At 32.0% G+C, this 26173-nt stretch overlaps 1 protein-coding gene across 1 annotated transcript in view; it reads left to right on the top strand.

Moving 5' to 3' along the window:
- The first annotated feature begins 6382 nt into the window (after window positions 1–6382).
- Window positions 6383–26173, top strand: part of LOC130445029 (neuropeptide Y receptor type 2-like) — a 78084-nt gene continuing 58293 nt past the window's right edge. The window contains exon 1 of the mRNA XM_056780500.1: window positions 6383–6654. The gene's annotated coding sequence lies outside the window, so the exon portion shown is untranslated. The remainder of the gene's footprint in view (window positions 6655–26173) is intronic.

Here is a 26173-nt window from a genome sequence, read left to right as displayed (position 1 = left end):
AGAACTTAGAGCATCGAATTGATTCGTAAGTGACGTGAGAGGATTTTTAGAGAAAAACATGGCTGAATCTACAGACGGCTAGATAATAACTTTCAGATACCCATAATTCGCTTGGCTACAGAATGTCATTAAAGTTCATTTTGTCCATTTCCATGTATCATTTTTCTACCAGAATATAAGAACAATAGAAATTCGATACCAAGTACGATGGGATCGAGCCATGATGATTGGTGATGGTGATTACTACTGTTTTTTAGGAGGAATTTAAGACAAAACTGTAATTATTTCTTCATAACGAGACGCTTTTTATGTTTTTAGTTTTTTAGTCTTTCAGAAGAAAACTAACAAACTGTATATTTAGCCTACAAAATAGTTTAATGAAAGAAAAAAAATCCAAGCTGATTAACCAACAATTAATTCATTCAAGAGAACATAAAAAAAATTTCTCGTATTCATATATGCTCGCCTCTGTTTATTGAATTTAGTGTCCCCCTTATTTATATACTCCTTATTTCCTTCCAACTTTATATGATACTGATTTAAATTTGATCTTTTTACACACTGTAACTAGAATTTTTGTCCATTTCTTGAGTGTGCAGCAATTTTATTAACAAAATCACACAATTAGACAAATTTGGGTTATATTATCAGATCTTATATCCATTATCAAAGATCACATTTTCAAAATCATTACAGGCTCCGTATTTCATAAATATGGACTGTGTCTAAATTAATTTAAGTTTTCGCTCAATCCCTCCATATGACTGTAACCTCTCTTAACAACATCCTTTATGTAGTCACATACAGCTTAACAAATACCATGTTTCCATCAGATAGATCACATTCTAGCTGTTGAGGAAACTATTAATAATTTCAGTGTAGTTTGTATTTACCTCGCCTTTGGATTTTGGAAATGTGAACTCCAGCTTTACACCTAACCTTTAAACATTCTCATTATGTGAACGCGAAATTGATTTCTATTCATGGTTTAACGGGGGCGTATTCTCTTAAATACGATACTAGAAAAGGGACGATCGTTCAAATTCACTATTGGTTTATGTATACGAGGGTGGTTTGGCTGAAGGGTGTTTTTCAATAAAAAATAACTTTGTTGCAAAAACATCTTTTTCAAACTTCTTTCAAAAGAGATTTTTTCAAATTCACCAAAAAAATTGTGTTTAATACGCATTAGTGTTAAATCATTTTCCGCTAACCTGTTTGTCAAAGTTTGTACACAGAAAATGATTGAAAGGGGCCATATATTCAATGTTCACCTTGTATAACTTGGATAGGACTTACACACCCAAATCAGGTATAACTTTGGACTCGTCGTCTTCATTAGATATATCTTGCCAGTGGGTAGAAAATCTTAAGGTTTCAAAATTCTATGTAATGTGCCTTGAAACAATGATTCGAAGAACTACAAAATCCTTTAGCTTCCAATACAAACCTCCTAGCAATTCCTGCTACAGGCTGTTATTCTCATATCTTGCTGATTAGTTAGATTATCTGCAATTGAATCATTCGAAAGAAAATTGTTATCGTTGGTAACTTTAATGTTAATCACGTCATCTGGTTGAATTTGTTCAACAGAATTGATGATAAGGGGTGCAAAGCTGAAGATTTTACCAAACGCCACGGACTTACCCAACTTATCAATAAACCAACCGAATGAGATGGTGACTTTGCTAGTCTCTTGAACATGTTTCTAATAACAGAGCTTGATCTGAAAAAAGTAATCGTACATGCACCACTCGGAACATCAGATCACAAACTAATTACTGCAACGTGTGAATTAGAAATCCAAACTCAGGATCCTCATAGACTACGTATACATTGGCATTATAGATCGGTCAAGTTGAAGCATCTAAATTATTTCCTTCTTATGTTTTCTTCAATTTCAATGACCATTCAGAATGTGCAAATGAGATTTCGGAAGTTATCTAGGCAGGTATGGTTTGATTAAAGATAGAACAACCTGCTGAACTATGTCATCAACGTTTTTGACAGAGTTTGGGATGCCCATCTTCTAAATAAGTAACAATCATACGGTTTGCCATCTTCCTTTATCAATTGACCGATCTATCCAGTTCACTATCGATGGATACACTTCAGAAAGTACGCTGGTATTCCCCAGGGATTCAAATCCGATTTAAATCTTCGTCAAAGATAACACACTGATGTCATCGTTCAAATCAATACCGATCTTGAAAACATTCTAGAGTAGGGTGGCAGATCCAGGCTGCTGTTTTTACTGGCACTCGAGCTCAGCATTGGGTGCTGCTTGAACTAAAATATTACCGCAAATTCGTTTGATGGGGGTTGAGGTTGGAAACAATATGTCCTGGCAGTCACGCGGCTGATTTAGCCAAGGTAGTTTTAGAAACACTTCTTCAAAACCAAATAGCTATATATGCCGTAACAGTTTCTAATGCTATAAAAGGACCAAATTCGTCCATATTTGGAGTATTACTTCCAAAAATTGGGCTCTGCTTAAGAGCATACCCTGAGGATGCTCGAGTACAGCAGAGTACAGCGTAGAGGATAGAAGAAAGGTCCCGTGACGTGTCTCTGTTTTACCGATACTACAACGGCAAATTCTCTTTCGAGTTGTTAACATAATTCCACCTAGAGCAGTTTTTGCAAGACCTACTCAACTTTGATTTTAGCATCCCATTCTTCACGGAGCGGCGTTTTGAGGTCCAATGTTGTGGCTGGTGCAGGATTTCTGACCCGACCTGTCTGCAGTAGAATGAAGTTTTTGTCGATTGAACGACGTGATTCCCTAAAATTTCTTCTATATATCCGTTCGTCGTGAATCCGCCCGTTCCACTGCCAGTTTGAATACAAACCAACTCGGTTTTTGCTTCCATTCAAATGCTTACTCAAACCATCCAGAAACCTCCTTCAAAAGCTACATTTTCTCCTATACAACACTGCGCAAATTATTTTCCAGGTCTTCTGTAGACGCGTTTTCTTTTATCACTACCATACGGACACACTCTGTTTTTTTCTGATTAGAGAACGGAGTCTATTGATCGTCAATCCAATTAACGTATTCTCTGTCATATCGTAGATGTGCTAGTCGGTGGGCAGGGTTTAGTTTGGAACTAGTAGCTGTCTCAAGGCTAGTTACCTAATGTTTTCTTCTGATTGTTCAACAACTCACAACCAATCCTCGCGTTTTTCTGAGCCAGTGATTTGCGACTACAGGCTTGTCGTCTAAGTTGATTTTTTGGCTTACGAGTGTATTTATCTTCAATTTGTACAAAGAAAATAATTTTCTTGTATATTCATGGAACTTAATCTATTTATAGAGTGCTTTTTATTCTCAATATGCTCCATTTCTCTTTTTCTAAATCTTCATACTTATACTTATTTCAGTTCCGCGAGGCCTTGTACATTTTATCTGGCATCATTTCTCTGGCCACACGATGCTTCCACAAGTTCCACAACTCAGCTCAACTTATTTTGGTCATAATTTTCTTAAACTATTCAAATGTAGTGTTTTCTAAGCATTCTAAAATATTGTAGTAAAAGCTCCATCCCTCCGTTTTAAGACAAAAAGTTCCTATAAACATGTGTGATCAGTCTTATGAGACACAGGATGTCGTATTGTTTTATCATTTTATCAAAAGTAGTAGCATGTATTAAACATAAAGGAAAAATAGTTCAAAATGTGCACCTCCAGTCAAAATGCAGGCGCAGCCGCTCGACGTCTAATGGATTGCCGAATACGTTCGAAGGTACGAGGATTGCTACATTCCAGCCTTGCGTTATACAAACTAATTCGCCTGCAGACTCTCAGAATGTCAATTTATCGGGACTTCTTCCTTTGGAGGAATACAAGCCTATGGAATAAGCTAGAAAGGACCGAACATTACAATCTACAGAAGTTCAAGATCTATTCCACAGGCATCTTGATACGGCAGGTACCAATCGAATTTGTGCTTGTTGCATTAGAATGAAAATTTTGAAAATAAGTATTGTAATAAAAGAAGAATCTGAACGTGAGGAAGAGTAGTGCAAATACATGAAAATATCAATGTGCAGTAATGGAGGGTGAAGGTCTAAAATAAATGATACACAATAACACAATTCATGATGCTTTATGGAGCATAGTTATCGGCAATACAAAAAGAGACAAGGAGGAAGTGAAAATATAGAAGTTTTTCAATTTTCTTTGATAATAATTCTATTTAGTTTACAAAAGAATGTGAGATGGAAGTTTTTTTGAAGAAATTAGGTCACTTTATTAACACATGTATATAAAATCAACTTCATGATGGAAGAATTATTCCACAAGTACTCAGATCCAAAAATTCAAGTATTTCGTATATTTTGAAGGTTTTTATAATTCCGAAAATCTACAACATCTAGTTTTGGACTCTTTTATTATATCAGCTAACAGATACATATCTTAATTGGTATCAATTTCAAACAGACGCCGACGCCTTCGAGGCAGATCGTTTCCATAGTTACCTCGACGCTTATCTTCTCCATTGATGGTTCATAATAGTCGCTCAGATAATTTTTCATTGCCGTATTTTTATACATAGGAGCTTTATTTCAATATTAACAAGCAACAATTTGGTACGACAAGAATACAATTGAAGTGAAATAATTTTTTTAGGTATTACAAATATGTAGGATTGTCAGGTCTATATTAGATGAAGTTTGTTGTTGAATCTCTTGTCATATCGCTGAAAACCCAATGTCCTGACATTATAAGGGTAGAAACTAAACATGTTGCATATAAAAATACTTATTTTAAAACAAGATATTGCTGATATAACGTATGTTGGGTGTCTGACATTTTATTAGCACGTGATAAACGAAAGGACAAAATTTGGAACGTCCAAGCCTTATCTCAGTGAAATTGGCCCAGCTTTGCAAACTATCATGCTTTTCATAATTATCACATATGTATTTGATTTAATCTAAAAACTAAAATTTTGCAATCATATCAATATCTATGATGTGATAGAGAAAAGACATAAGTAACACTACTTTAGGCTCATTGGGTAAGAAACAACGGAAACATCATTCTAAAATCCAAATCCAGTTGTTTCGTCTGTACGATTTTTGGTAACCAAAAAAATTGGGAGGTAGTTGCCTCTAATTTAAATAAGTTCATAACTGGTGAACCAATCATTATGAAATAATACGTTCCGGCTTGAGCCAGATTTTGATGAAATTGATCTTAGAACATCACCAGTAGATTTGTTACTTACGACAAAATGTTCTGGATGAGCTGGTTTCTTTGGAATATACTTTAAAAATTCTCGAGGTCCGGCTCCCACTTTGGAGCCATTATCAAGAGAAGAGTATGTTTAAGGTGGTTATTCGTTCATTAGTAAGAAGTGATCCGATTCCGTGGTTTCAATCTGCCTAATTCACGTAACGAATCACTCCTTTTACCTGGTTGATTCCAGGACCTCAATCTGCCTACTCCTTGTCATTGAACTAACACACTTACTGCTGGTCTTGAGATCACTGGGAGCTGGTCGTATGGATCTTGTAATTATAGGGACCTATTGGCGGGTTATATCAATATATCAGTGACAGGAAAAGTAATATATGTGTGGAGATCGGCTTCTCAGGGGGGTTTCAGATGAAATGTTGTTGTTGGTTGAAGAGGTATTGGAGTGAAGTGGATGAAGAAGGTGTTTTCAAGTTGCCGGCAATCTCTGGCTATCGTCCCTTGTATTCAGAAAGTTTGGACGTTTCTGAATAATCTTGGACTTGAAGGAGCGGAGTGGGGCTATAGTTTTGGTTTGGTTGTCCGGTATGGACATGATGTTGGGCAAGGGTGGAGAAAATATCAGAATTGGTGATAGACAACAAGTCTTCCTTAGCTCTGATGGATTTGATACTCCGTGGGCCATGAATACCATGGAGGTTGCAGGAAAACATTTCTTGTACTATCTAGATCCATCTTCTCCGAGAAATAAAACTCCAATAATTATGTCTCATTCATCGTATTCTCTATGTTTAGCTCTCTAATACTTTTACTTTTTTCAAATATTGGAAAACCGAGAATTAAAAAAATTAACGAGCTGAAGCTCGTTGTATGTGCGGCTAGATAGAACTTATATGAGAGTTGAATTGAGCAAAATATATGTTTATTATTTGAATAATATTTCATGCGAAAAATAAGATGTATTTTTATTTCTAGACATACTGTGTATATAATTGAAACGTCACTATTCAAGAAGCGCAGTCTTAAAACAAAAATATACTTGTTTTCAAAAATTTCCGACGTGTATTTCTAGCGCAGATAATGTAGTAATTTAAATTATTTTATGAATACATTACTTTGTTTTTGAAAAGTTGCCAACTTACATTCTGTTTTATGTTTCTAATTCAGCTGGTCCAGCGTATTCGCGAGTTCGGAACTGAGGTTCCGATTCAAACAAAACAAATCAAAAGCCTCTTGCCGTCACTTTACACACTGCGATATCAGTTGGAAACTGTCATTCAAGCATGCGATAACGTGTTAGGAAATATTTTCCCGATATATATCATTTATTAGTTGATACGGTTAACTCCATTTCACTCGATTTGATATTGGAGCAATTGGTTCTTGGTGAAATTAATGGTGAATTTTTCAACTTTCAGACAAGTTACAACAGGTTTTGGAACTTTTTTAAGGTAACAATTATTTTAATGACCTTTTGTAACTGTCATTAACAAACGCTTAATGATGTGAAAAACGTTTTGTAATATTTATGTGATGCTGTAATTTCCGTTTATGTTTGAGAGGAAAAATTGTTTATAAAAGCATTTTTCGTCATTTTCAAATAAATAAAACAGAAATTATAAAACTGGGAAATTTATAAATTTAGTTAAAGATTATATATTTATGTGATTTTCAACAGTAAGTTCGTAATATAACCTGTTATGAATTATCAACTTTTTTCACGCGTAATCAATTTAATACTTTTTTCACTTAATTCGCGTGCCCCGCTAATCTTGGAGAATCGTCTACCTCTCTTACATAATTTGAGAGATTGATAATTACCTGATTAAGAAAAACGCCAAAATATATATAAGAATACAGTCGTTTTTATACAGGATTTATTCAGTTGTCATCCTTCCGACATGGTGCGTCACATTAATCAAAACGGTGACATAAAATGAAATTTTTGCTTATAAATCAGACGTAAAGTAACATGTTAACAAGACAACCATCGCTATTGAATGTATTTAATACCAATCATATACTCCTTGTTTGTTTTGATAAATTTCGATTCCCCGTAGCTGTTATAAAATATTGTCACACGAAATTTTCAATGTAAATTTTTGGACATATTTTTATTTCATGGAATGAAAAACACTCCAATGTTATATATATTGTTTGGATAAAAATCATATATTTCGTAGGGAAGTCCACAGCATTGCCACAGGCTTCCGCATCGACAACAATTATTTACTTTTGCCTGGAAATGTTCAGCTTCCTAATTTTACGTACATAATAATTTTATGATGTCAAGGTATCGTGATTTCTTTTCTTTATTTCATAGAATAATATTTTTAATGGAAATTAAACGTATATAACTGCAGTAATTATTTTCATTGTAACCATTGGAGTTGTTTACAAAAAGACTTTATACAAGCCTACCACATATTTCTTAATGCGATTAAATAAAGCGATTCAAATGAACTTATCGCTGTCTCAAATTGTTAATTTGAGTCTTATTCAATCTTTATTATAAAATGACCCATGCAATTTGATTGATATTTAAAATTGACAACGTTTTTATATATATGATAGTTGATATATGATATATGATAGTTGATAAAAAATATTAACAGTCGCTTAAATGTAAAAAAGTATATTACTAAAATCAATCGTCGCTGCATATCCAAAAATTTTTTTGGCATAAGGAATTGTTGTGGCATTTTGAATTGCATTGTTTATGTTTGACGCAAGTACATATATATTTATTCAAATAATGAGTGTTGTACTACTTTGTTACCAAATGATTATTAATAAGCAGCATTTTATTACGTGAGCTGACGTTTCCCAAATCTAAAATAATTTCATTCGGATTTTGGCTATATCAGAACAACCACAACGCGTTCTGGCAAACTCAAGGCGCACAGAACGCGTTGTGGCTGTTTCAAACGACCACTGACCGTTTTTGGTCTTTGAGCGTAACATATATAAAGAAGTGGGACTCAAAATTCAATAAACGTTTAAAATAGTACATAATCATGCTCTCCATTTGGCGTAGGTAGAACTAGACACATTTTTCAATTGCGTATCTTTCTGTTTTAAAAATACTTGATATATGGTATATTTTGTGTTTTGTTTGTTGTTAATGCTAATAATTTTCAAACTGATACATGTTCCAGATTTGATCACTTTCTGCAAAAGGTTCCGGTTTGTTCTACTAATCTAAACAATTTCACGAGATTTTTTCGCCACGTTCTCCAATAATACAACCTTAATTCTTCTCTGCTAAGTTTCTGTACACCATCAGAACATTCGTGGCTTCACTGGTTAACTTCTTTTCATGCTTGTTCTAGACGACTTCACTATCTAGAGTCCTAGATTTAGGTTATTCAATCTACTTTATTCGCATCTAAAGCATCGATATGATGTAAATACAAATCTACAAGTTGAAAGTGGTTTAAAACTATAAATTATCCTTTGCAAGGGAAACTTTTAAAGGTAATATATAGCTGAATCAAGGACGGCATTGTTAGCTTGAGGACTGTGAATTCGGCGAAAGGATATTAAAAATTTTTTCTTCACAGATGTATTATAAATATCCATTAATTGAAATAAATTACTGAATCTATGAAGCAATTAACCAAGCTTAACAATTTTGTTGCGATCATTATCTTAATTAAACTCTCCCAATACAATTCCGTACATTTCTAAATACAATCCAGAATAATTCAGATTTATTAATCTATAAATAATCCAACCCAGGATAGAATAATCTCATCAAGACCGGAATAATCCAAAATAATTTAATCATGTCCGAATCAATTCCGGATAAACTGATTTAGCCAAAAACAAAAACAAATTTTGCCGTGCCTATGAAGATAAAAATAATTTGAGGTATAAAATTGTATTTACACATGATGATACGAGAGCTTGATTGTATCATAAACCTTATGACGAAATTTACTCAATTATATTGTATACTTTCAACCCTCCATAATCATACTCTATTCATAAAGTTCGTGTAGTGATAAAGAATGAAATTGTACTTGCAGAGTAAGCTTTTCTAGAAATTCTTTATAAAGAGTCCATACCATTTGTCCTTAAATTTAATCAATATCATTGTTAATACTCTTATATTACCTACACCTGTATATTGTTTTGTTTGTTTGTAATCTCCTTTCTTATAACTGCTTATTTCACCATTAATTGCGCAATAAAAATTTTTTTCGGTAAATTTTCGAAATTTCTGCTGTGAATTCCTGTCAATTTTGACACACAGGGAAATATTCGCTTGGGAATGGGGTGAAATAAACAACCAAAGCGTACTAACTTTAATATATTCCAAGCTTTCGAACACTTATGTATTCATCGTCTGGGAAATAATTAGTTAAGATCTAAGAATTTATTGTTTTTACAAGAAATAATACAATTTAAGTAATATATATAGCGGTAGCCTGATTTACACAACAGTTACGTCACAAAAGTATGTTAGCTATGAATTATGAATCGTATGTTATGACAATTGGAAAAATAAACTAAATATTGGTTACAATTAATTCAACTTTAACTAGAATTCTTTAATTTATCTCAAATTCTCTAAGACTTAAAAGCGAATCATAGCCAAAATATAAATCCTGAAGTGATTCTAATTTCGATAAGGAGATTTTCTGATATATTGGGATACTGTCATGCTGTCGTATTTAAAATTTTCAATTATTGTTATTTTTGTGAAAAAAACCAGTGAATTTGATGTTGTTATACTGTAACCGTAGGTAAATTCTGTAATTTTCTAATTTATTTAAAATGTTTCCAAAGATGAGGTCAATTTATACAAACGATTTTCTTTGTTACTTAATTTAACTATACACTACACTTGAAACAATGAACTATGCACTTATCACTAAATTACTCACTATTTGTAATAATTTCCCATCAATACTTAAATATTCACTAATATATTTTATTAAAATTCGCCGTTTTTACTTTACTATTCACTGAGTTCTGATAATTCGGTTCTAGGATGTGGACTAATAAAAATAATTTGAAATTGATTTAATAAAAACAATGTAAATAAATCGTCGCCATATATAAAAATATATAAATAAATTTCTGAGAATTGCGCTCTTGGAAAGTACCCGGCGCGTCCACCATATTTTAGATTCTATCAAAATTATCAAACAGAACCGGTTCCACGGTCCATGTTGTGACCTAGTTCGTAACAATAAAGTATCTACTCAACAAAATTCCATAAATTCAAAAAATTATGAAATATTATCCGATAATGTAACTTAAAAAATGTGCTATAAAGAGAAAATCTGGAAACATCATTATCTAATTTACGAAATACACAAGCAAAATTATTTGGGACAATTTTCCATGAAAGTGATAATTAAGCCACAAATCAGGTGATCCGTCCATTTTGCACGACCCTTTTCCTCAATTTTTAACACTACAAACCCAAGATAGATACTGGTTTGAACAGATGCTTAATGCAAAAGTAGTCAGAGAGGCCTGAGTACAAACATCCTTGTGTAAAATGAGTAGTAAAAGTTTTTCCTGTTCCTAAATTTCATATGGCTGATTATACTTACAGAAAGTGGTATAAAAACCCAAGGTTCGATGTATAAAAATAAACATCAATGTATGATGCGGATGACTTAGTACTCATCTAGGAAAGAACTCTACTTCAGCTACTGGAAGAGTAGGCAAAAAAATATAGCCTAGTGATCAACAACAAAATAAAATACATGCTGATAAAAGACAATGCGAAAACCGCTATTACTATGAATAATTAGAAAATAGAAAAAGTGGAATAAATCGAATATTCGGGTGGCAATAATAGTAATAAAGAAGACAAGAAAGTGAAATAGAAAAATAAATAACAAAAGGTAGTAAAGTAGCAGAAATTGTATCACGAAGGGTTCAAATAAGAATGTGTCACACAATAATAGGACCATAAATTACCACATAGAATATAAAGGGAGAACGACTGAAGATAGATGGGTAAAACGATTCCTGAAAGGTGAGGAAGGAGGAAAAAAGGAGATCAAGAAAAAAATGACAGCAGAAAGTTAAGGAAGATATTTGCGAACAGTGAGACTGAAGGACTGGTAAAATGAAAAGATTTGGTCCCCAAAGATTACTGGCTATTTCTGGTACTGAAAGAATACTTATGTAGCAAACGATTTTTTTCAAATAACGAAGTCTCTTGTCGGTAAATCAGCGGTTTGCAAAGGCTATAAACAATTCTCCTTCCGAGCCGTAGTAAAAATGCTAGAAGAACATCGCTGGAAAGACATAAAGAAATAGATTTGTCAATTTTTCATTACTAGAGGGCCATATTAGAATAAAAATGATGAATCCTTTTAAATAGATTATTATGTGATCTTAAGATGATGTACATGAAGTCTTTCAATTGGACCCAATCATATTGAACTGAACTTTCGTGGACGTTGTTTATTATTTGGGTTTATTACGCAATAAATAATTTGATTGAAAATTAATCTAGGTGAATTAGCTGATTCGACACCATAAAACTTTCTGTTTATGGGTACTAAACATTAGTCTCATAATAAGGATCATTTGAATGCTCTCACCTTTCGCGAATAAACTTCTAAACAAAGACAATAAAATATCATTTCGAATGTTGATATATTTACTGATAACAAACAGCGTCTTTCATTTATTTATTCTATTTATTACAGAATGGATTATTTAAAAGCTTCAGTATTTTCATCTCAAAATCTTTAACTAAAATTGAATTTCATATATCCGCTCATCCGCTTCGGGTAACGTAATGTTTCTTGTGTAGAACACCTAATTTTAGGTCTATATTTAATCCGTAAAACGAGAGGTGCAATGAAAATAAATACACAAAACAAACAGTCATAAATTTAATATGTATATTTTACATGAAAATAAGAAAAAGTGCGAAATAGAACATAACACGATCTAGATAATTTAATGATAAAAAACTGTAAATATCGGTGAGTTTGAGTTTATATCAGAAGGAAGCACTGGCTGAAAATGAGCGGTGTTGTCGGATCTCAAATTTAGAATGAACATAAAATATATAAACAAGTAACAGTCCTATCATACTAGCGGTGTGTTACTTCGAAGACGCCAGAGACGAAAAGAAAGCATCGAATGGAAGAAAGCGACTACTTTGTGTACTTTCGTACTTACCTGCGAATGTCAAGACCTACATTTTATGAGTTGTTGCATCTAAGACGCGAAAACATACATTTAAGATTATCAGTAACACCTGAAGAAAGGCTCGTAATTACTATAAGGTATGTTTCTAACATTAAATAAGTACATTGCTTGCGCGCCGTGATCGTGGCGCGTTCGCTCTGCTCTGAAGAAGCTCGCATTCCGCTAGTATGATAAGGACCTTAATGCTTGAAACGTGAATTCGACACCGAGAGGAGTACATGTAACTGATAAATATAACCAAAAGAAAGAATTGTAGAATATTTGCAGTCAAAAGTTTCGAAAAAATCTCTTTATGTAGCTTCATTGTATATATCAGTTCAAATTCAATTCTTTCCGGGTTTTTGAGTAATTCGTTTTTTTTGTCTAACAATAAAAATTATGAGTGGAATTTTTGATCTGATATAATGAGTTTTCAGTTGACCTTAACGTCAAGAAACGGAATATTTTATATCTCTCTTGAATTACAAACGAATGAGTTCGTTTTATGAAATTCTACGTCCTCATCAAAAATATATCGTTCGAAAAAATTATTGCGCGAATGAACCACACTTAATTTTTCTGATTTATCTGACTGAAGACACGTTTCGGTTTTTGATATGCTGGATATAAGTACGATGAATAAATTTCGAATCGGTTTTCCACAATCGTAAACACATCAAGAAAAATTTTCCTTAGAAGAAGATCCGAAAACTGGTGCCATATAAATCTAAATAATTTTACTGCTCATTATTACTATGAATAGAAATATTCATAGCAATAACATAAGATAATGATAATAAAGTTATAAAATATTTTATTATCCTTTTGAAAAAGTTGTTTGGTTGGTTTGAAAATTGAATATACACTGTGAACGGTTAAAAATTTATTATATATCCAAAATTGTAAATTTAAATAGTTGGAAATGTTCTACGATATCTGTCAAATTATTTCAGGTCCTAGCTGCCTACAATGGAACTATCACAGCAGAAACATTGATACCTACCTGGCATCTATATTCTCTTTTGATATGGGCCTAGATCATAAGAGTTTTCTATCCAGGATGACTCCTACTCGTGGATATTCACATTTCTTGCAGTGCAGATTTTCTCTGTTTTGTGTCAATATATCAAAGTATTTTCCATTTGTAGCGTCTAGTAAAGACTGCAATCTCATTATTCCTGGTTTCCACTACTTTCAGAACTCCATGAGTAGCTAGGCATACAGAAAGTTGTCACTGTTTACTTTTATTCACCTCATTAGCTCTTTATTCCAGAATCCGTAGTAGTTGTCCGCAATCGTAAAGGATATGGGAGGATAAAATATCAGAATAATTCTATTTTTTTATGTTATTAATTTTCAAGTAGCACCATTCCGAAGCAGAAAAATTGCTATTTCAATTGAAATTGCAGCTAAAATAATGAAAAAATAAATTGTACCAAACATCCCCACCGTCCTTTTATAAATAAACATTAAAAATAATGAAGAATTCTACTACAAATGAAAAGCTTTTTATTTATAAATAATTTATACATGTAAAAGATTGTTTTAACCTAAGTACAAAATTACTAAATAATTAGTTCAATACATAAACTTAGCATTTTCTAATTTGACAATTTACATTTATCAGTCAAGGCAATGAATCATTTAAAAGTCTATTTAGAGGGAAAATATATTTTTGTCACTAAATTGGCACAAGTGTTCTACATGATCGTATGTAATTTGAGCAAATCATTTTGTTTATTTATAGTGTCTTTTTTCATTTATACAAAGGATCAGTATTAACAATCAATGCCATTTTAGGTAGAAAAGCACTGAAAACGTTAAGGCTTTCAAGTTGAGAGATAATTCGTAGAGTTACATAACACATTCTTCACTTTTCACAGTTTCTATAACAGTAATTAATGTTTTGATGGAGGGCCACTAACCAAATTTCGTGCTGGGTAAGATCTTTTCAAAATTTCCAAAAATTTATTTGTTGGAGCAGATAGATATTCATCCATTCCATTCAAATTTATTTTTTTCTGTAAGTATTTCTCAGCTGTAGCTTTATTTAGTTTTTGTTGATGAAACTCTATCATCATCGTAGGTCCTATAGAAATCCTAGTCTTTGATTATTTATTGTCAATTAAACTAGAAAAAATCATCCCGTTTAATTTTTTTTTGAAGTATTTGGTACTTCAAACTTTGTGGTTTTAAATAATCAACATATGATATTCACTACTCACTCAGACGGCTTTTACTTAAGAACATTTACTCAAAAAAATAACGTTGAAAGTTTTATTATATTATTAAGTACTTCATGCTTCCTTTTGCTGCAAATATTCTATTTTCCAAATTCTCTAAATAAGAATACATTTGAAGGGTTTAAGTTTCAAAGGAGTCATTTCCAAGTCAAATAGTTGGAATTGTATTCCTAATAGAACGATTTCAAATCTGAAACCCGATAACCCTAGGTCGAAACACCTCAATCTCACGCAGTACAATGCAATCATTGAAAGGATTATTGATATCAGGTTCTACAGACACAACCAGTCTACCTACCAAGTTATAAGTTTCATTAGAACATCGCAATACGATATAACAGTTCACTGATTAAAATCGGAATCGATCAGTGTCAAAGAAAAAGCGGAAAGAGGTACGTTGAGTCCGTAAAGTACGAACCAAGATCAGTCAAAATTAAGCAACTTGAAGCTGCAATAAGAAATTAGAAAAATCATCGTTCAACTATTCATCACATCCCCTCCAAAAAAAGTAGTCTTCACAAGTTTGGGTTGGACTTATTTAGAAACCTTCAACGAAATTAAAATGATAATTTTTGAGAAATTCCTCAGTTGTCGCTACTTTTCGATATTTCTTGAACCTCAAAATACATTTTCCTTTCATTTTCTACAGCATTAACGACAAACTGGGAATTAAATCAGTAATTATATATTCCATATTAGTTTGATATTTGAAGTAGATTCTAAATTGAAAATACGAGATTGTCAACGAGTAAATAATTCAATAAATCTCCGTAAAATACTTGAGAAGTATCATCAGATCCCATTTGGTAATCAAATATTGTCGCCGATATCACTTATCATAATCACGAATATTTTACCCTTCAGAAATATTTGGATATAATCAGAGGTTCAATGGTACTTAAAGTGAAATAATTATGAGTCTGCCACAACGGCACTGCTCTTATATGCTGAAACATCTTTTGGAGCGGAATTCAATGATGAATTATTATTTCATACATAAAACCACCCTCATTCGTGCGACTTTTATTTGTGTAAAAGCAATCCACGTCACAAACTGATCAATAACAACTTTATAATACTTAGAGGTATTGTTTTGAGTTATTTTCTCGGCAACGCAATGTAAACAAATTGAACAACAAATTTGAACGCGGAATAGAAATAACTTGTCCATATTGTGTTCTTATATAATGAGAGGATTTATTATTTTTCCGACAGTAATTTATTGCGTCACTGATATTATTGGGATACGTATTGCTGTATTTACTCCAGGATGTTTTTTATAGGTTAACATTTTTGTGTTGACATTATTTTATGTAGCATCTGTGTGAACAGCTGACAATATATATTTTGGGGAAGGTTTCTGAATGATTAAACGAACTAGGCACCCACTTTGAGGCCATTATCAAGAGAAGGATGCGGGTAAAGTGGTTATTCGTTCATTGATGAAGAGTCATCCGATTCCGTGGTCCCAATCTGCCTACTTCTAGCAACCAATCTCTCTTTTTTGGTAAATTCCAAGGACTCAATCTGCCCATTCCTTGGAATTTCACCAAGGAAATGAAAGCTAAAAAAATGGGGATGACATATACATGTAAAAAGTGCGCAGAATCCTTGACACTTCTGAAAAAATAAATTTTATTACTATTAATCATTTAAATAGAGACAAAGTTCAATATTGTTCACATTCCAGTTTTAGTTACAGTTATTTTCGCGAAGTTAACTATAATATTGTAGCGTAGTTAATTACTGTGCAAAAAGAATTATTCTCGAAACAACTGGAAATAAGACAAATGTCATGCAATAATCGAATTATTTAGTATTCTAGATGCCTGCAGAAAGAACGAGACAAATAGCTAGTGAACAAGGGATGCGATAAGAAGGAACAGTCAGTTGAAAACGAAACACTAGAGAATGACATTTTAAAAAGTCATGTGTCAATTTTGGTTTATCAAAAAATTTGTCGTTACTTCTAAATATTAATTCAAGTGTGTTTGAATTTGTAGTTCAAAATCCAGTGGTCGAACCGTTGAACTTGAATTTTTTAACAGTAAAGCTGGTTTTATAATCTCTTATGTTCGTGCTGAGGCTCTCGTTAGTATTACGTTCACGTTGGCTAGGCTTTGGAACGTGGGCGCGAGCGTAAAAGTATATAAATTGACCTTAATTGGAATAACGTAACAATGTATGGAACGCCTCAATTATCTCGGAAACGGTTTGTTCGATTTTCATATATTTATGTGTACAAGGGTCTTGTGATACGGTCGGTATTATGGTGGTATTAACATGGTTGTCAGATCTTTCCTTTGTTATTTCAAACGGACCACCCTGTATATATTTCGCTTTTCGACATTCTTGAGAAATACTTATTATTTTTCATCTAATGTTTCGTAAACTTAAATGTCATAATTTCGGAGTTACTGCTACATTTGAAGTTTATTGAAAGTCACAATGGATCGTTTATATGAAAAAGAACGAATTGATATTTTAATAATATTAGGATATGGTGATAGGCGTAGAAGTCAACAAGAAACGTGTAATATCTTTAATAATTCATATCCTAACCGAAATCCCATAACAAGTCAGTAAATTAGTAAAAAAAAATTAACGAAACTGGTTCAGTAAAAGATTTATTTAAATCAGAGCGAAGAAAAACTGCATCAACTGAAAACAAATCTTTAGATGTTTGCGTCCTGTTAGAAGACGATCCACATTTGAAGGAATTTGATATTTCGCAAACATCCGTAATGGAAATTTTAAGTGATAATAAATTCTATTCTTACAAAGTAACTTTGGTTCAAGAGTTGTTAGATGACGATTTTGATAGACGTGAAGAGTTTGCATACCTAATGATGGAAAAATGTTACAATCAAAACGATTCTAGTAATGTTTTGTTTTGCGATAAGGCCACTTTTTGTATTTTAAACAACAAGATGGTCAATATTCAGAAGATAGGATTACCAAAGAGACAAGAAGAATTTGGCAGTCAGGGATGTTACAAAATGTATTGCAAAGTTTTAAAAATCGCATGGCTTGTTGTATTGAAGTAAATAGACAACATTTTCAGCATCTGCTGTAATTACCTTTACTGCATGTTTTCTAAAATTCCACAAATGTGTATCTACTTCTAATATGACACAATCATTTGAAGTTTTGTCTCCAGTTGTTGTAGTTTTTCTGCGCCATGATTTGGATAAATATTTTACTGAATCAGTTTCATTAAGCTTTTTACTAACTTCTGACACTAGACCCTGTTACGAGATTTGTATTAGCACATAAATTTTTAAGAAATATTCAATTGTAGCCACCTAAATGTTTTATTGTAACTTTGTTGGAGATATTGAAAATGTAGCTATAATTCCGAAATTATGGCATTTAGGTATAAAACACAAAATATACAGGGTGATCTATTTGAAATAACAAAGTTCATTATTTTTCCGGAAAAAGGAAATATCTGACAACAATGTAAATACCACCATAATACAGGCCGACTCACAAAACCCTTGTACACAAAAATTTATAAAAATCATACAAGCCGTTTCTGAGATAATTGAAGGGTTCTATACATAAAACTCACTCTGTATATAGTACCGACGGGAAAACTCTTGGAATTCCCAATTTTTCCAATCCATAAGAAAATGAAATTCCTCAATTAATTATCCGCATCTTGCTATTTTCTTGCAACGCTTTTTATAAATAGTGTCTGTGAGTTAGGATGGAAAGCGTTTTTTATTCTGGAATAGTGCAATGGCTCGCCCTGATATGAAAATAATTGAATTATTAATTAACTTTTGTAGAATAGTGTACATTTTTTTCTCTTTTTTCAACTGCTATAATCAGTTCCTGATAAGTGATCGTTGAATTATATATTCAAAAAATTTCTTTGCATATCACCCATTCGTACTTAGCGTAATTAATATTTTATGTAATAGTTTTCTTGCCAATTTAGTCTTCACACAGTTGCTTCTTCCAATACATTTTGCTCCATTCTGTGCTATTTGTTCAAACAATATCGTCCATTTTTTGCAAGAGTTACTCGTGCTATTTGTCCTGTTCCTTTGCATACATTTATAAATCAAGACTTGTTTTGCGGCGCAAACTAATATTTGTTCTCTATAGCTCATGCAAAGTGATCGGAAATTTATTGTCTATAAGTCAAGACAACCTTAAAGGTCCTTCATATATCAAGTAAGTTTTATTTTACTTTCAGTCTTTGGAAACGATAATGTAGATAATGAGACCTGATTGGAAATATCGCAGTCTACAGAACGGACTTTCTCTTTTTGTTAATACCTGGTGTTCTGTACCAGCTAAATCATGACCACGTATTGAATACATTCTGTGATACAGATAGATACATTCAGATGAACATAGGTTCATCGCTTATGAATACTATGATAATGATATAAAGTATAATGTGTGGGATTTTTTGTTAAACAATCTTCTATTAGTTTTCTAGTAACTTATCATTCTGTAAAGAGGAAATTATAAATTCGAAAGTCATCTTTATATGATTTCGCTAGTTTTAATTATGTCCTTTAGTTTCATTATAAACGATTCTTCCGGATTTTATGGATTTTATTATAAAGAATACTAAGAAAGAGGAAATTTGAGCTTCACATATATTGTAATGATCAAATTTCTGCCTCAATAGATTGGAAAAATCTAATAAAGAACAAAGTACCGTTATTATAAAGAATTCTATTATTGTATTTTCAGGAACAAAAAAGACTTGAATGTTAATTATTTCAAAAAGAACATTAATTAGTCCGTTCTTATTGAGAATAAAAAATCTTTGACGTAGTGAAGGAGAACGTGCTTAAGTCGATCGATGTTTTTGATTAGAAACCATACTCCTCAAAAATTCATTTCAATATGTTTTTGAATTAATTTTTACTACTAATAACTGTTGGTTAAGATATGATTTTCATAATTATTCAGTTAGTTATTATGTCTATATAAATTAACATGACAGCTAGCTATATACTGAAAAATGCTTTACCTTTAGCATGACTACAACTAGAAAAGAATAATAGTAATGTATAACCAAACATACCTTTATCCTTAAAAAATGAGACCTTCACAATAGTATTCAATAAATCCATAGAATCAGATTAATTCATAACGAGTAAATTATTAACTCAAGATCAATACTTTCAGAGCACAGGTCTTGAGTTCTACCGATAATAGATGGAAATTTTTATTTCAAATTGTCAGATTTTGTTATATAAGAGAATATAATTGTTTTTAAATTTATATTCCTTTATAAATTCAAACATTCATAAAGTGAAGTACAACAAGACGCAATTAACATAGGAAACAGCTTCAGTTTACGTGACCAATATTTTCAATTTCAATAAATTTCAATAAATAAATATGATTTCCTCCTATTTTTTGAGCGACCAAAAGGAAAGAATGTTGCGTTGCGTCGTAATCTCCAGCGGAATTTATTTGAGAATTTGAGAAAACGATCGTGATTTGATATGTTTTCGATTAGGAACATAATATTCCTCATGTAGAAATTAACTTCTGTAGAAGTAATCCTGTTATTTCTCCAACAATTATTTGTCGTTTGAAATAAAAATTTGTTTACAAGTGTTCAATAATTCCAAATTAAATATTTCTGTTACTGATTTTGTTTAATTGGACTGACACTCTAGCTCACAATTATAAAACAAATATTTATTGAATCAAGAGATTGATAATTGTTTTCTAATTATCTTTGTTCAACAATTACAATAAATTAATCCTATTTTATGACGTTATCAAGATGCAATTAAATGAGAGGCAAAATATATTGAACTACAGCATGGAGTTAACTGTTGACAATATTCGGTCATAAAAAATTTATGTTACCATATTTTTTTAAGTGCAAGTTCATAAATTACTTTGATGTCTGCAGGAAGTTGATGTTTCACGGCGGTAAATATTTTCCAATAGCTGTGAAAAGGTTTATATCTCGAAAACATATTTTACGATCTCTTGAAAATAAATTGAAATATATAAATCCTATCTGTGAAAATGAGAAAGTAATAAGGTAAGGGATTATAAGAATTATCGATTTTTCTAAGACATTCATTAGAAAATTAGAGAGGTTGTTATATTCCAAAATGTATGCCCCAAATGTTGATACTACAAAAATAATATTTATGATATACTTTATTTTCTTTATCTATTCTCACTTGCAGGACTGTAAAAAATATGCAAAATTTCAACCGCCAAACTGTTACACCGAGTTGAGTTTTATAGTAGCGATTCTAATACCCACGTTATTTCAAAGAAACAGTCCCATATTTGCATTAAATTGAAGATACATACAACACTGTGAACAGTGTATAAATAATTTGTTACTCAGATCTTAGTTTGGTCTGAAACTTTTGTATTAAATTTTCTTTTTTTTTATTATCAATTATTCAAATTCATTTAAGGTGATAGCTTATTGTCAACCATTTTAGGTAGACGATAGTCGAATGGTGAAAAACTGGTACAAAAGTTAGTCAAGAGTGTGGATAAAATGTTAGAAGGTTATTTGAAATATTTTTTAAAAAAAGAATATGTTAATCAGCCATATATTATTAAACGGAATGAATAATTTATTTTAATTCTATATTTTACGAATGGCTGGTGTATGGCTCTTATAAAACCAATTCAATACCAACATTTGACATGATTCAGTACAAACTGTGTACACATCTTCAATAATTACAATGTTAAGAGGCACTGTGATTGTAGACAGGAGAAGTTAGACAATGTATACGGAGTTACCATGTACGACCATGAAATTTTGAGCAGCTGAATTCGAACGTTGCCGTATCAAACTAACTAACCCTATCAAATCAAATCAAATCAAACCTGGATCCTGCACTCCTGAAACGGAAAAACCGTCAGTAGATTGGAAATAATGAATGTCTTAAAAAGGCAAAAACTGTTTAATCGGCCATAGAAGGGATGGAGACTATTTTTTGAGATAGTCACGAGATTGTGCTTATCTTCTTCCTTCAAAAAGGTAAAACAATAACAAGAATAATTCACGAGCTGCACATGGTTGAATACCCACAGCATAAACTTGTTTTGTCCCCTAACGATTTTTTCTAGTTTTCTAACCTTAAAAACGCCAACTATCACTTAGAAGGGTTAAAATGGTTGAATCATCGCTGGATTAAGTATATAGTCTTGAAAATATACTTTATTGAAAAATAAAAATTATTACAAAAGTGTTTCGTTTCTTTGTTAGGTCGGAAAATTTTCTGACCACCCTCGTACAACAAAATAAAGCAATTGATTGAGATTTGTCATTTGAATTTCACCTGAGTATATAGGGAGCTTTTAATTAATAATGTTCGTTTGGGGAATATTTCTAAAAGTGTTTCTTGTTTCAAGAAAATTGAAGTAATAATAAGGGGGAGGAAATTGAGCTATCATTACCATGACAAACTTCACCCATTTTTTATACAAACTGTCATGAAGATCGATCACAAAATCTCCCACCATGGTAAACTTGAAAAGCTTTTTCATTGCAGTAGTTAATCTCTTTGAAATAGATGTGACCTTTAAAAAAATTCTCCCTATTTACAGAAGACTTCCATTATACTGTATTCAACCCTAGTTACGACCCACAACAAAATTGATAACGATTCTATCCCGGAATTCTCCGAATACAAAAAGCAAGGTGCAGGACCGTAATAGAACATAATATTTCGTTCATTTCATAAGAAAATAATTAAAATTGGATGATAATCTCACAGTTTTTAGAAGTATTATATCAATAAATAGCTGTTCCATTTTATACTTATAAAGAAATCTGTCTTGTCTATTGTTTCTACCTGTTTGCTTTTGTTTTTGTTTTGCCATGGTTTTGATTCCGCTTCTTTGTACTATCCATTCCAGTATTATAGTAAACGTAGTAAATAGAGGATCTCCCTCTTTTAGTCCTTTATGTGTTAAATCTGATGATGTCTTATTCAAATTTTTATTCAAGTGTTATCCATCCAATTTAATGAAAAATTACGAGATCAAAACAGTTTTAGAATTAAATTGCCAATGGTATGAAAATCTGTTATTTCAGATCGTCTCCAACATTACTTAATGTCCTGAATAGTCTCATATATTGTACCAAATTTTGTCAGAAGGTTACAAAATTTTTTTGAACGTATGGATCCTACTTTGAATCCCAATAATTCTCCAGGGATGCAAAGGTAAATTGCTCTGCTCTGTGTCACTTCTTATGACAAAAGATATAACTGTTTTCTCATTTTTCCAAAATTGGTCTGTCTTGCAATAAAATGAAATATAATATCAATATATTTTCCAGAAATGGGTCTTGTTAGTTCCGAAATGTGATTTGTATCAGGAGTTATCTGTAAAAGCACATGATCAAGACTAATACACTGTTATATGTTACCACAGTTAACCATACTTCAGGCTTCTCTCTACGGATCAAGTGCATGTTCCCTTTTGCCATATTTCCATGAATCATGAACTATGAATAAAATATTTATCTGTATCTAGCACATCGGTATTATTGAGTGGATAATTTATAAAAATGCAGTTCCGATTTTTATCCCTATACTTATTATTAACGAGATTAATAATGACATTGTATAGTAATAATGATGGTAAACACTGATCCTACTCCGAGTTTGTTATCATTGTTTGACATGAAAGGCGACAACAAAGAAGAGATAACATTAATCGATCAATTTTATACAAATATCTGCAAAGTATACAGTATTGTTCTCAGCTTTATTCCTCTAAGCACTTTATCATCATTATCCAGACACATATCTATATTATTTACCAACAAAGAAAATTGGCAGTACAGTGACGGACTTTTTCACTGCTCATGTTTCTCGTGAATTGCGTGGTATGAATTTTACTGCCATATCTTGTCCTATTCATGAGTTGATGACTTTTATTTTATTTGGTGAAGGTGAATTGATGCCGGTGTCGAAATGAGGTTACAAAAAAATAATAAAGTAATGTATCTCATTGATATAAATAATAATATCCAATTATTTTACGTATTTTCGTTGGGAACAACAAAAAAAAATTATTTTCTACACCGGACAATACACGAATATCACCGTTTTCTTACTTTACAGCTAGGACGAGGATTTTGATAAAGAATTTTATACAAACCCTAAGTTTTATTGCAAATTATTATTAGAAAGACGTAGAAAAAAGTACTATAAGAAAAATTACTATTTTATTACCAACTGTTAAAATCTTATTATGCACTTTCTTACGTTGTTTTGTATCGGGTTAATTCAACGACCCCAAAAGCTCCTGTGGAATGCATAATCTATGGTTGTAATTTACATTTTCGTAAGAAGTTTGTTGATTAGATTCATTGTGACAGTGTTTGCGTTTGATTCGGCGGATTCGAAGTGGCAAACTATGCCTGGATTGAATTTGAAATCTATGTGACGGCAAATTGGTGGTTTACCAACTTAAAGTCGATATTAATAGTGTAATAGTCGTGCTTTTCCTCTCGATTTTCCAACAGAAACAATAAAGTTGGGAAATGCAATGGACAAGAGTATTAGATAAACTAATCAAGTATCTCTAAATTTAATAACGTAATTTTTTATCCATTTCGAGTTTAGCGTTACAAAAATGATTGCCAGCTAATGCCGGTATTCCATGCATCCGATATGTAGCATTTTATTTATGCGTGCATGCAACCGTTTTCCGTGGAGTACATTATTTTTGATTAATCATTTCTCACTCAAAGTCTTCGTCGCTGTGGCAGATATTTTCTTTTTAAATTTTTGTAGATAATTGGATATTTGTCAAGTTACATTCTCGGTTTCTCAACAAATCATCTTGGCTCATTTCTAATTGAACTCTTATTTTCACGTTCTCTTTTAGCTCTTTAATCATATTAATTGGATCCCTCATTTTTGCTCGATTATTTCTTGTAACTGGTATAGATTTTAAGAAAATTATCTTAAAAACTACTACTTGTCTAATTTCTCGATGTCTATGAAGTCGAAAATTATCATTCCTTATGGCATGAGTCAATTTGAGAAGCAGTTAAGATAAGAGTTTCAATATATAGATATATAAAGCTTTATACAAGGTATGGTCCATATATGTGGACCTTCTTTTTTGACACCATAGTAATAAAGAATAGAAAAATGTTGGCATATATTTTCATTATATGTAACAGAGAAAAGCCAGTATCCATTTTCTGATACATCGTCTGATTAATTTTCCACTTAACATTGAAAGATAAAATGAGGAAAGGACTGTTATTGAGGGTGTAGTTATAATTTGAGTAAACTCTTTTCGAAACCTTCACCAAAATCAAAAACACATAAAAAACTTGCTCTGGGAGCTTTCAATACAGCTTTTACAAAAGGATTAGATTTAACGAAGTAGGTTTGAAAATATTGTTTATAGATACAAGAATACGTTGAACAATTGTTTGATGGTAAATACCAAATTAGATGTAATAATTATTGTGATAAGGAGTATGTTTAACTAAATTAGAGGTCTCTAAATATCTGTTATAAAGAGCACCTAACTATATCATTTGAAATATGGGCGGACAGAAAAATTGGGTATTGCTGAGCTCGTGGTCATTGATGATCGTCGAATGAATATAAATAATGTTAAATTGTTAAACATGAAATATAATAAACAAAAAATTATTAGATGCTTTTGAGGTATTGGGATTGATAAATCTTAGACTAGTTCGAATAAGGACTATTCCTCACAGTCTACTCTATAAAGTTTGTTAGTTGGGGAATAAATGAGAAATTATCCTTGGCTGAAAAGTTTCAGCACAATGTTTGTCCAGAAGTTGAGAAGTTAGGTACATATGGATATATAGTATATACATCTTGCTGAAACTTTTGACCCAATTGTTGAACAATCCCAATCCTACGTCAAAAACTCAAGTCATTTCGTTGACTTATTCGAAGGTTTCGATATTTCTTCCATATCTTGTCAGCTTTAATATAATCTTCTCATTTACAAATATCCCCATCGATAACCTAACCTAACCTAACCTAACCTAACACCTACTTTATGTTCCAATGAAATTTCTACCGGAAACTCTAGGTGCTCCCATGGGATTCTCTCTCTCTCCCGTCTTCGCCAACATTTTCATGAACCCTTTTGAAAATAAAGCAATTTACTCCTTCCCCTCTCCGACCAAGCAGTTAAGACTTCCTTACTGCTCCATCTGAGTGTTCTTTCCTGTATAAAGTTCAAGATAGAGGTGGAGAAAGAATCATATCTACCATCCTTTTACGTTATGGCCATAAAACTTTCTTCACACGGTTTCTCTCACTCTGTCTATCGCAAACCCACTGTGACCAATGGTTTCTCAACGCTCAATACCATCACCATCCGGCTCAACTTAACTCTGCCATAGTTACAATCGTATCACGATCCATCTCGTTGACAGACGAATTCCGTCGACAATCTGAAATTAATTCAAAATGGTTACAGCAAATCCCAAATATCTAGGAGTTCCATAAATTTTCATCTCCAACTTCTCCACCTTCCCCAACTGGTTTAGAGAATCAATTGAGGGTATCCCTTCCTT

Source organism: Diorhabda sublineata, chromosome 6 (genome assembly GCF_026230105.1).
Source record: "Diorhabda sublineata isolate icDioSubl1.1 chromosome 6, icDioSubl1.1, whole genome shotgun sequence".
Classification (NCBI taxonomy): Eukaryota; Metazoa; Arthropoda; class Insecta; order Coleoptera; family Chrysomelidae; genus Diorhabda; species Diorhabda sublineata.
Note: the sequence above shows the minus strand (reverse complement) of the source record. Positions and strands in the feature narration are given on the sequence as shown.